A 13,297-nucleotide genomic window follows, 5' to 3' on the forward strand; every position below is an offset into this window, starting at 1 on the left:
TTTTTGTAATTTTCCAATAATTTAACTATAATTCATTAACATTTTTCCTATACGTACAATCACACTTAAAGTGCAAATAATTAGAGGCAGATACTATAATTTTACTCTGTAATAAAATATTCATTTCACTATCTCCATTTTCTTTGCCTTATAAGTTAAAGAAATGCACTATATCAATTGACACAGCATGGTCCCTTGAGACAATCTAAAATCCCAGTCTTCATGTTAAGTAGCACCACACATTAGGGTGGCATGGTACAACGGATATAGCTTTTGATTTGGAAGACCTGAATTCGAATTCTGCTTTCAAACACTTAATTCATTCTGTGAATTTCAGTAAATCACTTATCCTCTCAGAGCCATAGTTTCCTCCACTGTAAAATGAAGGCTTTAGACAAGATTTCCTCTAAGTCCCTTCTAGCTCTAAATCTGTGATCCTATCATCTGAGATGTACTTGACAGTGTAGTACTGACTGACTCATCATTTGGAAAATATATTTTGCTAGTCTAAATTTTGTATCCTTAAGGCAAATGCCCTACATTAGATAAGCCAAATAAAAAGAAACTTATTGTAGCTATTTCCACTCATTGCATACCTTGAATTCTACATATATATATAATATATATATATATTTCATGGTGATTAGTTTCCATATTTCTCAAGTTGTCTCAATTCAAGTCTTCTCATCATCATCATCATCATCATCATCATCATCATCATTGCTAGTACTGTTATGTTGATGTAGGTGGGATTACTCTTTCCATTTTATAGATCTGTAAACTGAGACTTCAGGAGATTAAGTGACCTACCTAGGGGCATACAATTTTTAATGTATCTGAGGCTGAATTTGATTTTATGGCTTTCTAATTCCAAGCTGTGCACTCTAAGTCATTAAGTTATCTTGTGGCCACTAGCCTAATGACACAGGACAAAGTGCTAAGTGTACCAGGATAAAAAGGAAACTAGCCTTTGACCTTAGAGAACTAGGTTCCTTGCCTTCAGGTGCACTTAGGTAAGGTCTCCTAAGGTTGAGGTAGGAGGAATACAGCATGCACTTAAGTAAACTCATCTTTCCTTATTAGGACTAGGTGGGTGGGGTGATGAGTTCAATCAAACTAGAGACATACACCCAGAAATTAAAAAAAAAAAATTCCTTCAAGTTTGAATGAGGGGATGTCTGGAGCTAAGGGCAGGACAACAAAAACCTTGGTTCTCAGAATCTCATTGGGGAGGAAGAGTCCATGAAAATGCCCCATAGAAAACAAACTCCCTAGAACATTGCCTACTTTGGGTAGACAACTGGTGACAACATGAGGTGCCTCCAGAAGAGAAAACAGGGTATGGCTAATCTGAGGAAGAGTTTAAATAATTACTCATGCTAACTAGGTGTTCAGTTATCTCTACTTCCTGAAGGAACTCTGTACAGGCCGCGCCGACCTTGTGCCGGACGCGCCGAACACTCTCCTCCTATAAGGAGCAGGCTGCCAGAGTCATACTTACCAGTCTTTGGTGCCTACCTGGATACACACACAGAGACGACCCATCAGGAGGCTGCCAACACCCGAGCTTTATTCAGAGGCCATCACAGCAAGCCATCACAGCAAGGACAAGCAGGAAGGCCAGAGCAACAGAGCAGGAGCAAAGAGAGCGCGCTCCCGACCACGACCGTTCCTCAGAACCTACTAGCCCCTCCTCCTCAGCCCGCCTACTAGTCAATGATTGTAGGGTCAGATACCAGAAGGGGCTGTCTGAGTTTAGCGCACTAAGGGAGAAGAAGTGACGCAGGAGGCTAGGACTGGATACAGGAAGGAGGCGTCTGGGATTAGTGCATAGACAAAGAGTACGTGACCTAGGAAGTCAGGCCCAGATACCGGGAGGAGATGTTTGGGGTCAGTGCTACACAAAGGGAAGGTACGTGACCCAGGAAGTCAGGAAGGACACAGGAAGGAGGCGTCTGGGGTTGACGTTGCATTTAGGGAGGGGACTAAGCAAAGGGAACTTGTCCTCTGCCGTCCCACTCCCACGTGGCACCACCCCTTGCCTCAGGAGCACATGCTCCGGCTACTTCCTTGCACCCAGCTTATCTCACATAGCACTGCCCACTGCCTCAGGGCTTCTCCAAATCCAGCCCATCCCAGTACACCACAACTCTGCCTACCACAGCCCCTGCCTCGGCTTCCAAATACCCAGATTCTACCCCAATCTTGCCACAACACTTACCTGGCAGTAGCCAACATCAGACAGTCCCTCACAGAACTCTCTGCATTTCTATACCCTGTGCAAAGCCTGGGGTTTCATACCCTAATTACTGCTCTGGCATTAAAGAAAGCAAAGTGAAAATATTGAGAACTCAGTATATAGGTAATTTCATGAGTCTGAAGGAAAAAGAAAATGTAAATTGTGGCAACATAAATCAAAGCTGTCATTGTACTGCAATAGTCACTAATTTATTGCTCTGGGGAGGAAATGGTAAGAAGCAATCACTTTAAAACTGAAAAAGCAAGTCAACAGTTGAGAAAAAAAGCCATGTCAGGGAAGTCAGCTAGAGAATTACAGTTCAGAATATGTGAAATCTGTTCTCAATAGAACAAACAGTTTGAATAAATGACTTGTGAATCTCATTAATCTGTGGGACTAATATTTATTAGTTCAATAAATACATGAAAATCTATTAGGTTGGAAACACTGTCAGTTATGATGTGAGAGTAACCCTGGTCCTCATGGAGTTTATAGTCATACAACTCAATACTGTTTAGTTCTGTGTGGGGGTAGGGGGCATTCCAGAATGTAATCGTAGACAAATGTGGCTTTTTGGGAGAAAAAAAAATGATCACTGATTATTCTTAGAGTTAACTTAAGGTCAATCACCCTTCAAACAATTATTAACAATATTGTAGAGTAGAAAGTGTGCAGGATTTGGATTCAGAGGACCTGGATTCAAATTTTGTCTTTTCCACTTACTAGCTGTCTGACCTTCAGTCATATAACCTCTCTGAGCATCAGTTTCTTCATCTATAAAATGAAAAGGTTATAGTAGATGGTGTCTAAAGTTCCTTTTAGACCTTAATCTATGATAAATGCTCCAGAGAAAAGCACTTATTTGTCACAAAGAACAACAGCAGTTCCTGTGAGGGTACAAGAAATGCTAATAGTTTGATGTGGCCACCAACCTGAAGACTCACCTGATACTCCCTTAGTCATCTAGGTCACTTTCTTCAAGTATCCTATGTCTTGATTTTCTACTACTAGTAATCCAGGCATGTAAGGAACAACAACACCAAAAAAAGGAGTATGGAAACTTGACATACACCTTCCCCCACAAGCAATCATCATTACTCTATAATAAAGAATGTTTGTAGACTGAATATATGATGTGAAATTACACTGTCATTGGCTGGGTCCCTCTGACAAATATCTTAAATCATCCAGCTTCCCTTCTTTACTCTACCTCAGGAAAGAACGGCACATTACCCTAAGAGGTAAGCTATGACTCCTAATTAGTTTTAATGAGTCATTCAATATTATTTAATGTAATCTCTTCTGAGGAAACTAAGATACAGAGACATTATCATTCATCCCATATCACATAGTGGATAAGCACCCAATATCCAACCTCAAAGTCTGGTGCATCTCTCACTAAACCACACCACTTTTTCATTCCATTTTATGTGACAGTTTATCTTCCCCAAAGAATGTTGGTTGTCCAAGTAGTCCTCCAGAACATATATCTCTCAACTATTATACTTGAAGATATTGTTTGCATTTACTAACCATATTTACTGCATTAAACAGATCAGAGAAATAGAAATATGTTAAGTCTCAGTGGAAATTGACATCATTTAATAGTAATTTTCACCATATATGTATGTGTGTGCATATATACACATACACATATACACACAAGTATATACATATATATATTTTTTTCAGTGTTTTCAATGTGTTCTACATTCATTTGCATTTGGGTGATGTTTATCATTTGTTTCCCCAAGATAAGTATTATGAGGACTAGTAAATTAAAATCTGCAAAATAATTTCACACTTCCATTAGTGCAACAAAAATAGAAAGATATTATCATTTCTTCATTTCAAAATGAAAACTAGACAGAAAGACCATAACACTTTCTAACACAGAGTATGCTAATAATAATATCTGTCCACAGCTGCCCATTAGCCATTTCTTTGCAGCTTTCTACCTGGTTAAAGTGTTCCAGTGGGCATGTACTCTGGGAAGAAGCAAACTTAGCTAACATCATGTAAAAGAAAAAGATATTCTTATTAAGGAAAGTGCTTACAGGCTTTTAGAGGACTCTTAATTAAGCAGATACCTTTTAACATAGGGAGTTGGGAAACTTTTAGAGGGAATTCATGCTTAAATGACTTCCATTGTTATTTCATATTGTGACACTTGTAATAGCACATAGAAATCCAAATTGCAAAATCCTGACAGGACTTGTATGAAATCTGTTATATACATAAATCTATCATATTAGATAGATTTGAAATTGATGGTGCCACACCAAGCAGTGAAATAAAAGCACTCATAGCACTTATCCTTATAGACTAATAGCTACAGATGATTTTATGAATCATTGGCTCAGATACTGTAGTCCTATCCATTTTTTTAAACCCTACATAGATTAATGTATTTTGTCTGTGAAATGATATTAATAGGTTTCTGAGAAGCAGCCCATTTGTGATGGCCTAGGACAGTTAGATTTTTGTATCAGCAAAATTCTGGTATTATAATAAACATAATTATTTTTATCATGCATTTTATAACTAAAAAAAGGTAATTCTATGTGTAATTATGTACAGGAGTGAGGCTTCATTTTTTATCTTTTTAGTTATATTACTTTTTTTTGATAATCTGAAAAAAGTCACTAGAAAAATTATTTATCACGAGATTTCTGATGTTGCCCAGAAACCAACTATCAGGTGTCATTCTGAGAAAAGAAGATAATAAGATTTTAAAAGCATGGTATATAAAGTCAGAAACACATTGAATATTTATCTATATCCTCTCTGGACGGGGTTAAAAAGTCATTTTCCTTTTTAGTTCAATTAATGTTCACTTGCCCTTGGTAGAGACAGTTGGGTGGATGTTCAGTGTTTTGCAGCAATTTCTCCATGCAACTCCCATTAAAATAAACATGAGCTGCACGGCTAAATTAGAGTAGGAAGCTTTGAAAATTTACCCCACTATTTTCAGCATATTAAGCTGTCAGGGCCTGATAGAATCTAGCTCACGTTCCTAATTTAAGAGTATGTTTGTTTTGCATCTGTATGCTATATATCCAAAATTGCTACATAATTTAGATGGAATAGTTTTAAATGGCGTAACGTGATTATGGCCTTGTCGACACAGCATGAAACTTGTGTAACTTTCATGAATGTTGAAGATGGCTACAACATTCATTATATCTGGAGTAGGGAAAAAGGAGCTACTATGTGTCTAGAGGACACAAAAAGGAAACAGGATTTTGTTCTTGTCCTGGTCTTCTTCCCCCCACTCAAAGACTCCTTAAAGTAAGAAAAAGAATTAAGTGTGAGTACTTTGAATTTGAAATTGCTCTAGATAAGCCAAGTGCTTCTTTTCACCTCCTCTCCCCTCCCAAGTTCCTTTCCCACCTGTAAATAAATCAATCATAAGCTATTTATTGATCTCCTACTATGAATGAACATTATCTTCAAGGCTTCTTCCTTCATTTAGGACATTCCCTGTGAGTCTTTGGGATATAGCAAGTATTGGTTACGTTGAATTTATGAAAACCAAGGGAAAGGATTTCCAGGAACCTGGTGGCAGCTCTGGTCTTTTAACAGCCATATTAATAACACAAATATGTTTGGGCATATTTATTTATCCTTCTCCCTTACCTGCTCCCTCATTCTCTTATGTGCATAGTGACCCTAAAGTAGAATTATACGTCATTTACTCTGAGGCTTCTCCAGTAAAGCCCATAATGTACCAAAACTCTCATTTGGTTCTCTCAGGTGCTCCCTTTCCTTTTTACATGTAAGTTAATACTACAGTAACCATATTTTTAAATAAAATATAAGGATATATGATCTCACAAAAGATCTTCCCTTTGTAATGTAGAATTTGTTTTCTTGAAAGTAGGACTATACCTGTTAAGGAGGATAGTAAAGTAACTAAATGTGTAAGCACAAACAAGTACAACTAATTACTTACAGAGGTAATAGGAAGGATTCACAAAAGCTAAATAATGTTTTGGCAGAGAATAAACTTATGGTTGCCCATGCATTAATAAAGTCAACTTTTCTATTCCCATATTGACTTGAAGGTTTGTTTTGTTTTGTTTTGTTTTGTTTTGTTTTCTACACCAATAATCTGTTTGGCTGTTAATGACTGGCGTACTACTCATTAGGCTTATAAATCTATGAAAAAATAATCCCATCTGTACCCTTATTCTTAGGATATTTTCCAGATTTATGAAGGTAGATATTAGAAGAAGTAGAAAATACCTATATTTGTAGACTTTGACTGCACATATCATTAAGAAAGTAAACTCCTTGATTTAAAGGGGTTATTATTGTTCAGAAATGTCCAACTTTTTGTGACCCTTTTTGAGGTTTCTTGGCAAGGATACTGGAGTGCCATTTCCTTCTTCAACTCATTTCACAGATGAGAAAACTGAGGTGAACAGGGTTAAGTGATTTACCCAGGGTCACATAGCTAGCAAGTCTCTGAGCCCAGATTTGAACTCAGGAAGATGAGTAGTCCTGACTATCCACTGTACTACCTAGCTGCTAAGGTTTAATACAAATGTGGGGAACCTCTGGCCTCGAGGCTATATGTGGCCCTTTAGGTCTTCAAGTGAAGCCCTTTGATTGAATTCAAACTTCAGAGAACAAATCCCCTTAATAAAAGGATTTGTTCATAAAACTTGGATTCAGTCAAAAGGCCACACCCAAGGAGCTAAAAGGCTATACGTGCCCTCCAGGCCACAGGTTCCCCACCCCTGGAATATATCAGTTTTAAAAGGTGATTCTACCCATGATCTTTCAAGTACCTAGGCAGTTAAAGGTATTCTATCTTTTGCCTCTGTGTTCTACATAGTCTATCTCCCCCAATCCCCATCCCAAGTCTACAATGTTCTCCTGCTCTCATCTCAGTTTCTTGAAATTCCTACCTCCCTTCAAAACTTAACACAGATGCCACTATGTATGTGAGTCCTTTCCTGAGCCTGCTAGTCTTGGTGCTCTTCCTCTGTCCGTAGCATAATGCCCCTGCATTTGCTTTGATCTTTTGCATTTACTTGTATCCTTGAGTAGAATCTAAACTTCTGAGAGTGTGGAATATTTAGTTTGTGTCACAATATCCAAAGCCAAACACAATGCCTTGCACATAATAGCCAATTAATAAAGGTTTGTTGATTTTAAATTGATTTAACTATTTTGTTTTGAGTGATATATACATATAACTTCCTTTGGAGTTAGTGCTAAGGGAATTTTAAAATAGAGAGTTAAACATTGCAATTAGGTATATGTACAACTAATAAAACTGGGCTTGGCATGTGATCATGCTAAAAGTGGGCACCAGACAAACTAAAAATTTTACATTAAAGGGGGAATTTCTCAATTCCTTTTATTGGAAAAAAATCCATTTATATTCCACATATAATGACTCATAGTCACACACTTAGAAAGAGAAAAAATATTCAATTACATCAAATGAAAAGAAATGACTTAAACTATTAACCAAATATCACTTTAATTTTATAGTGTCTTTATCTTTGAAACCTTTTAAAATGAAAACTCATTAAATCTAAATAAACTACTTGGGTTTTGTTTTGTTTTTTGCTTGCAGGAAAAAAAAGAATCTTCAAATTTTAATAGAATTATTTAAACTGCACTACTCTTTCTGAGAGAAAAAAATCACTATTTAATAATTACATAAAGTGGTATACACTTTACTAAAGGAATTTAAATAAACATTTTCTGGCATTGTGAAGGGTATTCTTTCATAAGTTCTTTAAGATGATAGCAGAAAAGTTAAACATTTAAGACTTTTTAGACAGCAATATGACAAATAGAATATTATTATACTTGTGAAAATAGTGCAGATAAATATCACTCCAGCTGTGTTCAATAACTTCCATGCTACTTCCTACTAATTCAGTGTGAACCCCATTCTCCCTATTTCAAATATCTGCCACTGTTTAGATGTTAGCCTCTTTATTCCTACCTGCATACATAGATACCAACAGCATCAACAGCACTGTCTTTGAACACAGCAGATACCACACTGTAGCAAATCTTCTGAAATTGTGGATACTGAAAATTGACTCTTACATGAAGATTTCTTCCTGAAAAAGTCAGTTATAAATCAAACAATATTTTGGTACATATAGAGAGCTCACTATATATTTTTTTTTAAATCACCTTATAATGATTTTGCTTTGTGTTCTATTTTTTTATATGACTAATTGCCTTATTTATTGGTTTTACTTATTTGGATATTTACATATCAGGTTTATTAAATAACTATATGGTCTGATTCCAGCAGAAGAATCTACTTCCTTAATAGTTCAGTGGTCCAGAGGGAAGAGTTGAGGAAACTGTTACTATGTAAGCAAACAATTTTTAATAATTAAAAATAAAAATAGTATGTATAGTATTATGGATTGTATTGATCTGTTTAATCCACATGAAAAGAGATAAAATTGGAGTTGTATTTCAAGGTCGGGAATCTTAAAAAATGAAGCTGCTGTAAAGTCATATTCATCTTAACTTAGATCAGGGCTATTGCCACTTTTCTTGTTTTACTCTCCCATCAGACTGAAGATAATCTGAACCCCCTCCTCATCTGCCTTTATATTTCCATTTCCTGAAATTTCCTTACCTAAAGATAAGTTAAAAAGCCCATTTTATAGTATTCCAATAGAGATACATTACATTTATTACATACCATTACTTTTCCTAGGCTTCACATAGTTATCACACTTCAGTGGCATTGGTAGACTCTTATTTTCATATTTAAGACATGCTAGTTGGGCTATTATTCAATTACTGTCCCATTGCTTTTTAACACCCACACAGATTATCTTGATAGTAGCAGCATTTGTGTTAAAAGTTATATGAAAGAGTAATCTCCATTATTATGTATATAATCTTTTTTTTTTTAAGTCCTGGAAATGAAAGGAATAAATGAGGAGGAAGAGAAGATCTATGGGGAAGAAATCCATGAACTAGAAAAGATGGATGAGTGATACCTAGTGTTTATGTTCAAAAAGGCTATTATATTGGGTCAATGTGACCTACATTCTGTGACATGAAGAAAAGAATCAGTCTTTTATAAAACAAGCATAGCTTTTCCTTTGGCTCCTATAGAAGGAACTTTCTCCATGTTGTTTTCTCATGCCCCAATTTTTAAATCATGTAGGTCTAGCAATGTTGCCCTTCCTCACTCCCAGATTAACAGAAGATGCTAACATAAATAGTAATGATATTATATTTCTGGTGCCTTTCCCTCTTTTCTCCTCTATTAGAATGTAACCTCCTTAAGTAGTGGGATGATGTTTTCACCTTTCTTTGTATCTCCAGCATTTAACATTCTACCTGACACATAGCATTCAATAAATTTCTGTTGACTGACTTTAAGCCAAAGTTCAACCACATGATCTTTCCTTGCCTATGGAAGGCTTGGTGATCCATTGGTAAAAAGAAGGAACTTATTAAAACAACTGCAAGCTGCTCCAACATAATTCAGTATATTTATTAGTCATACACCTATAGTCGGCTTTGTGCATTATTAGTTTTTTTTTGTTTCCCTTAAAATATCTTTTTAGTTTTGAAATGATAATCATCAATCAAAACACATGAACATACCCCTATCTACCATATTCTTAGCATCATGCCAGATGCTACCATGTAAACTATTATTTGCCTACAGCAGAGTTTTATACACCCACTGGAAAATTGTATTGCCAGACTGTCATTCCATTGCTTTTTAAACCTTAATTTTATTTCTGTTGACTGATAATCAATTTAATCACTTCTTCCTGTAACAATGGTAACCCTAACAGACTAGCCAGAAAGCTGAATAACTATTTGGGATTTTATGAACCTGTCTAGTTAAGATTTTTCTTTTAAAATATTTTCAGTAGACAGATGGCATTATTTCTAGCTACTCTGATAGGTGATAGATGGAGATAATCAATTTTACACAAATAAATTTGGATAATGACCTCAAAGTCTAAGAATGACAGAGGCTTCGGGGATCCTATTTGGATTTAAGTCATGAAATGGCAGATAAAGTCAATAACACCAAAGTGACAACACAGTTGAGTAGTTTTCAGAATATATTCTGAAGCTATGCATTGGCCAGGACAGTCACCCAGAAAATGAAAAAGTTTAGATGAAAAAGTGCAAAGGACCAAACACCCAAAGAGAACTCTAAATCTGCTAGTGGCCTTTGGAAATGTTGTTTTGAAAGATCATATTGACTGACTGAGCTTTAAGCACAGTTACACTGATTATAGAAAATTACAGTCTATCTTGGTCTAAAATATGCTGCTATTAAGTGGCTCTGAGTCAGGTGTTAGACAAATCTAAAAAATGACAACCATTTTCATAGAAATCATATTTGCAGTAAAAATATACATCCAGTCTCCTATTAATTATTGAAATATGTGTGTGAAAGAAATAATACTAATGGTGCTACTATTACTACTATTATTTCTGCTGCTAATAAGCAATATTTTTAGGGATTGCTTTCTGTTCATAAAAATTAATTTCTACTAAATAGTAATAAAAATTCTAAGACTACTGTTGATACCACATATAGATTAAAGTAAAAAAATGAAAAATAAACTGAGTTAGTGTGTCTTAAAAGTATCTCAATAGGGATTGATTTTGCATGTGTGAATGGGCTTATCACTGCCTTTTATCATATTGGCAAAGTAAAAAATAGAAATGTGTAGGATGTGGCAGCCATTTATTACCTGACACATAGGTCTGTTTTAAGGACCTTTAAAAACTTCAAGTGCTAAATAAATGTAAAGTATTATCTCTAAAACAAGAATCACGAACCAATTAATTCTTTGAAGGAAAATGACAGTTCTGAATGATGAAGGTGGTGATTGATTAATTGATTATGATAGGCAGCATTTATATAACATTTTAAGGTTTGCAAAGAGCTTTACAAGTGTTATTTCTCTTTATCCCCACATTTATAAATGAGGGAACTGAAACAAAGAAGGATTAAGTGGCATGAGTAGGGTTACACTGTTAGTAAATGTCTGAGGTGGCATTTGAACACATTTCCCTGCCTCCAGGTACAGAATACTTAACTATTGTACCACATAACCACCAAATTACAATGTACTTAAGGAACTTATTTACATATCAGCCTACATAAAAAATCTCCACAGGCACTTAGAAAGAGAGTTTGCATTTATAGTTGTATTTTTTCTTACTGAAAATTAAGCATAATTTCACATTTATTTCTTGGGCATTTTATTTAACTAAATGAAACATTCTTTAAGTTTTCAGTTTAGTATAAATTGTGGATTTAATGGGAACTTCTGATGCCTTACACATCTGAAAATGTATTTGTTTAATGTATTTCTACTGTTAAGATTTATATTATGATCTCACCTATATCTGGAAGAAAGAAATAACTCTTAAGAAATATTTTTCAAAAGTGAATGTTAGTGTTGGGGAAAGCACTGAGAGGCTACTTTCAATGCTTCTATATGTTTACTTTATAACTATTTAAGTAACTTCAATGGCTCCCAATCAACATTCAGTTTGGCATCCAGACCTCTTCACAACTTGCTGGTAACTTAACTTTCTAGTCTTATTACACACTATTCTCTTTCATGTATTCTATGATCCAGCCAAGCTAGCCTTTTTCCTTTTCCTCCTACACTGTATTCCTCTATGTTATACATGCACTCCTACTGGCTACACCCCATGGCTGACATACTCACTCCTTCCTCACCTCTGCATCTCAAAAGTCCTGGTTTCCTTCAAGACTCAGCTGATGTGATACTACCAGGCCTACCCTGATCTCCCCACCTTCTTTGCACTCCTCCTCAAAAATTATCGCGTCGTGGTTTTGAATGTGTTTTGTACAGATTATGCCTGTGTGTGTACAAATTTGTTTCTCTTGGTAGAATATTAGATCCTTGAGTGTAAAGGACTTTTTCAATTTTTCATTCTTTGCATTTACAGTAGCCAGCATAGTGGCTACTTAATTCTACTGATTATTCTGTAAATCTAATTGCTATACATAGCTTATGTAAAAAAAAATACTGCCATATCTGCTAAAACTGATAGAATTGAAAGATGAAGTCAGAGAATTTAAAAGGTATAATCCTGTATAATTTCTAAGATCTGATATAACCAGGCAGGTTACAGCAGATCTCCCATTGTTATGATTCTTGGCACCATAATTCTTTTAACATGAGTTAAGATCATTATCATGTAAAACTTTCAAATCGCATAGTTGGACTCAAAGTATCATAAATTTAAAGCTAGAAGGGACATTGAAGGCAAACTTACTTAAAGGTCTCATATTTACATATGAAAAAAATTTGAATGCCAGAGAAGTTTAATGACTTGCCCAAAGTCACATTTTTTTGTTTTTGTTTTTTTTTTGCTTCACCATTGTCAATCAGAAGTCAGTCTACTAGCATTTAATTAAATACCTCCTATGTGCCCAGCACTGTGATAAGCTCTGGGGATACAAAGAAAAGCAACAAACAAAAAAAAATATCCTTGCTGTCAAGGATCTCATGGCCTAATGGACATTGTTTCAGCAGTTTCTTTGAGAAAGCAGAATTCAGTCACTCTCTGGTGGATTTCAGAGAAAGAAAAAATCACTACATTTCCTAGTATCAATCCCCTGGAAAGTGTCCCCTCCATCTGTAGTTACTGCCCCTTTTACCCCCATGTATGTCTCTTCCCCTCTCTCTTTCTCTTTCTCTCTATACTTGTCTTTGTCTCTTTCTGTGTGTCTCTGGGTCTCTGTCTCTATTTCCTTTGGTCTCTCTCTGCATCTTTTATTTCTGTTTGCCTCAATCTCTCTGGATGTTGCTGACTCTTTGTCTCTGTTGCTCTATTTCTTTTTTTTTTTTAATTAAATTTATTTATTTTTAGTTTTCAACACTCACTTTTATAAGATTTTGAATTCTAAATTGTCCCCCTTCTTCTCCTCTTCCCTCCCCAAGAAGGCATGCAATTTGATATAGGCCATACATATATAATCATGTTAAACATATTTTCACACTAATCATGTTATAAAAGAAGAATCAGAACAAAAGGGAA

General features: G+C 35.5%; 1 protein-coding gene across 1 annotated transcript in view; it reads left to right on the plus strand.

The window, feature by feature from the left end:
* The window catches only part of LRP1B (LDL receptor related protein 1B), a 2,189,733-nt gene that overhangs the window by 147,976 nt on the left and 2,028,460 nt on the right, over nucleotides 1–13,297 (plus strand). The gene's annotated exons all lie outside the window — the stretch shown is intronic.

The sequence above is a fragment of the Vombatus ursinus genome, unplaced genomic scaffold (assembly GCF_900497805.2).
Source record: "Vombatus ursinus unplaced genomic scaffold, bare-nosed wombat genome assembly UNPS02014816.1, whole genome shotgun sequence".
NCBI classification, from domain to species: domain Eukaryota; kingdom Metazoa; phylum Chordata; class Mammalia; order Diprotodontia; family Vombatidae; genus Vombatus; species Vombatus ursinus.